The sequence below is a fragment of the Chelonoidis abingdonii genome, chromosome 13 (assembly GCF_003597395.2).
Source record: "Chelonoidis abingdonii isolate Lonesome George chromosome 13, CheloAbing_2.0, whole genome shotgun sequence".
NCBI classification, from domain to species: Eukaryota; Metazoa; Chordata; order Testudines; family Testudinidae; genus Chelonoidis; species Chelonoidis abingdonii.
This window is the reverse complement of record NC_133781.1, coordinates 1,124,430-1,128,614: the sequence shown is the minus strand read 5'-3', so window position 1 is coordinate 1,128,614 and position 4,185 is coordinate 1,124,430.

Genomic DNA, 4,185 nt, shown 5'->3' with positions numbered 1-4,185 from the left:
ACACCAACAACAAAGAGAGATAAATGTGTATAAGTTTTGTAAATTGTGTAGTATGATAGAGTTTTGTACTAAGTGTCAAAGCTCTCCTATTCTTTACCAGAATAAAGCATCTTTTCCTTACTCCCTATCATCTGTATTTGCTTCAGCTTAGACGAGACCTTCGATATCTTCGGTACACGTATTCTTGCGACTCTCTCGATCAGGGACTGCTCCTAATCTACTGGACATTGAGCTCTGGGCTGCGGCGACTGAGACGGTCGCCAATGGGGTGCTTAACCCTCTTCCTACATTTTCACCGTGGCTCTTGGGGTTCGTGCTTCGATAAGGCGGCCCTAATATGAATAGGGAATCATATCTGTTTCTGGTTTAGACTATTGGTTCTGGTTCTGTTGTTGTTTAACCGTTTTAACTGTGGTTTATTCTTGGCTGTAAACATTGCTGTTAGTGTATGGTCGACACTTGACCTCGTTCGTAATTTCCTCAGGGTGATAGCCAAGCGTGCAATGAAGCTCTGAGATCCATTGGATCCTTCTGTCCGTTCCTCCTGTAGCGTCAGTGTATTAGATAGTAGAAAAAACTGGATTTAGAACCGTATTCCTCTCTGCTCTCTGTGTACTCTCGTTCGTGTTGTTGCGTTCACGACAGATGGGTGAGTCTCTGGTAAATCCCTCTAAAAATAGCCCTTTGGTATATGTTAAGTTAAATGGCCTCCTGCCTGGTTTCAGAGTAAGAGATGGTCAAGGAGCGCTTTTACAACTTTGCACACGGATTGGCCAGCCCTGGGACTGCATGGCGCTTTGTTCTTTGTTTTCTGACGGTTACTTCTTCGCGCCTGAATGGGAATCAGCGCCAGCGATTAAATGGACTGTTGTGTTTTGTGGGCCGATGAGTTACTGCATCGTCGTTGAGACATGGTCCAATCATCAGCTCTAGTCCTGATTGCATAGTTGGCCTACTTCAGCTGCTACTGCGCACGGAGGAGGGAGGGTTCCTAAGGGGCCAGAGGCTGCGGCATGCGCCGAATTAATTCAGCCCACAGCGCAAAACTTCAAGAAATCCCTAACTATATTTTGACAGGGTTCACAACAAGCAGGGAAAGAACTCAAGATTTGTCAAGGCATATACGTGGCAAGGGAAGAGCGCCACTTCTGACTTTTATGAGGACTTTGTCAAGATTCTGTACTTTACTACATATAGCACTCCAAGCTGCGCCAACAGTCCACGTTAAGGACTTATTTTCTCTCTCAGCACGTCCGGACATTAAGAAGATGTTGTAGCAGACTCGAAGCGGCATCGACGGGAAAATCTCTGGAGGAACTGGTAAGCGTAGCCACTCGTGTGTATCACAAAAGAGATAAAGTTCAAGAGACCAAACAAGTGAGAATGCTAGCAGCCCTTGTAAATGCAGGGAGTGAGAGACAAGGAGGGAGGCAGGGACCCCCCAGGTGGCAACCAAAAGTGGATCACAGGGGGGCCCCAAGCCACGCTAATGAGATATGCCATTACTGTAAGCAACTTGGTCACTGGAAAAGAGAGTGCCCAAACCGATGTACCGGACGACAGCCCCGATCTCAACACCAGATGGCTGTGGAAAGAACAGACGCTGTCAAAAAGAATGACGGCGACCCGGGGGTCCACTTGTTACCTATTCAAATGACTTTATGTTTGTTCCTCCACAGACCCTCAGGTCCGTTTAACTTTGGGAGGAACCGCTTATTCTTGTCTTTTGGACTCAGGGGCTGCCCTCTCTACTGTTACAGCCAAGTCAAAGAAAGGAAACCTTACAGATAAAAGCATTCCGGTAATGGGTATAGGCGGTAAGCCATTTGACTGTCCTGTATTGCAGGAGGCTGCTGTAGAAATCCCTGGTGTCTCAGCCTCCCATGCATTTCTGCTACCTTCTGATTCCCCCAGAGACTGGGAGAGCAGAACAGCTGACCTGGACTCGGCTACCACAAGGATATGTTGAATCGCCAACTACCTGATTGAGTGCGAGAGCGAAACACTTGGATTCATCACACCCGAGTCAAGCTAGCCCCTAGGCCGGGACCAGAAGCAGATGACTCAGTACCTCGAGGGAGCCCCGCCAGCTCTTCCCACCGTGACTCCAAAGAGCCTGAAGCAGACAATACCTGGAAGGCTGAGCCTCTTGAGGGACTAAAGCTCCTGTTCCGATGGAATAAGTCCTGAGACTTTACTGACTATGAATTTCTGGGTGGTGGTACAATGGTTATCTGCTTTTAGTTTGCCCTTTGTACATGCCAATCCCCACCCAGTGGTTGAGTCCTTACAGAGACTGGCCACATTGGGACACCTGTCTGATTGCTGGCTGTGCCACCAAACTCGTTCTGAAGAAGGAATTGGGTGGTGGGCTGTTCCTGCAAATCTCTCCGAAGTACTCTCCTTGCAGGTAGTACGAAAAACCGAACGAGCATGGGTAGGGGCATACCAGTATGACAAATACAGGAAGGTGTCTGAAGTTTGGCATTATTACTGGGCGGCTAAGGGGGTCTCTCTTTTTGATATCCTTGGAATTGGGTATAACCTGCCTCTTTGTTTGGAAAATACGAAAGGAATTGGAAGAGTTAGGCTACCTTCCCCTTGAGGCCTGTGACCAAAACCCTTTGGTTTGATGTCAGAACTGGTACCTTTACCCTGTTAAATGTTTTTGAAAACGCCCAGATGTCCCCTTGCCTCCTGCATGGGGCTTTTACTGTAAGATCAACAGGCATTCTTTATCAAGGGAAATGGTTCCCCTTGTTCCTCCCACAGGGCCCCATAAATAGTACTCATACGTTTTATATGGATATTTACTCTGGCATTGTGTTGCCTCACCCATCCCTTGAAAGGATGCCTAGATGCTCACAGCCCATGGGATCACTGGCAAGTTTCACAGCTAATTTGTTTGCTGTTATGTATTGTGGGGGCATCCTAAATGCTACCCATCCCCTGGGAAACTTAAATATCTCCCATTGGAGGTGCCAGGACGGCATGGTAGGTACCCCCAAGCAGTGGGATGTGTTAGTGACCCGGCGCCACCAAGTTGCGGGTCATACCTTTACCCTGTATTTAGAGACCCCCGACTTCTATTTTATCTGTGGCCATAGCTCCTACAATGATCTCCCTCCCGGCTGACAGGGTTGGTGTGGTGTGGCCCGGGTGTTGCCTGATGTGCAAATTAACAACACATTAGATTCTAGTCAGATCTTCAACCTAGTAAGCTATTCTCCCAAGTTTTTTACCTCCTCCATAAGGACTAGAACCAAGCACACCAAAAATCCCTTAGTTGTCAGGCAGACAGGATTTCATTCTTTTGTCCGTGCGTTCATTCTTGGGTTGGGGGTAGCTGAGCTAGAGAGAGCAGTTGTAAATATTTCTGCAGAGCTTGAGAAAGCAGCTAATGCATCAATAGATGCTTTCCAAAAACTGCAACGAGAGATTGATGAAGTAGCAGAAGTGGCTTTGCAAAATAGACGTGTGCTAGATGCCATGAATGCTGAATTAAGGGGGGCTTGTACGCGCATTGGGGAAAAATGTTGCTTTTATTTTAATCACTCTGGCTTAATTGAACAGGGATTTACAGGCTATTAAGAATGTTGCTGTTGTTTTCCATGCTGTATCTCTTGATCACACCTTTAGTTTTGAGCAGGAACCTTCTCCCAGACTTGGGTCCATGTTTACTGGCCTTTTCTGAGCATTGTAAAGTGGATTATTTTCCTCCTTTTCCTTCTATGTATTGTTTGGGTACTGATGCAATGTGCAAAGTGTCTGTGTAATGCTGTACCAAGGTTCTGCTGTCCGTTAAGAAACCCAGTACCTGTCTCTTCAGCTTGATCGTAAATTACGTAAGGGACCTGACAATCTGGGCTTGCCAGGCTTGAAAGGGCAACTGTGAAAGCTACCGTACGCCCCTCTTAATAGCTACAAGTGGCCAGTGGGCTGGGGCGCAGAAGCCTCACGGAAGCGTAGTCTGAACTGAACTCTCTTTTTCTTTCTCCCAAGGCAGAGAAAACTTGCTTCAAACCAGTTTTTACTGAACAGATAACAGAGTGCGGGGTTTGACAACCTACCAATCAAGTGTTAAGACGCAAGGGTCTTTGTCTGAATGTGTATAAAAGGTTTGTGAAATTTGTGTAAGATAGAGTTTTTTGTACCAAGGTACAAGGCTCTCCTTTCTTCTGCAGA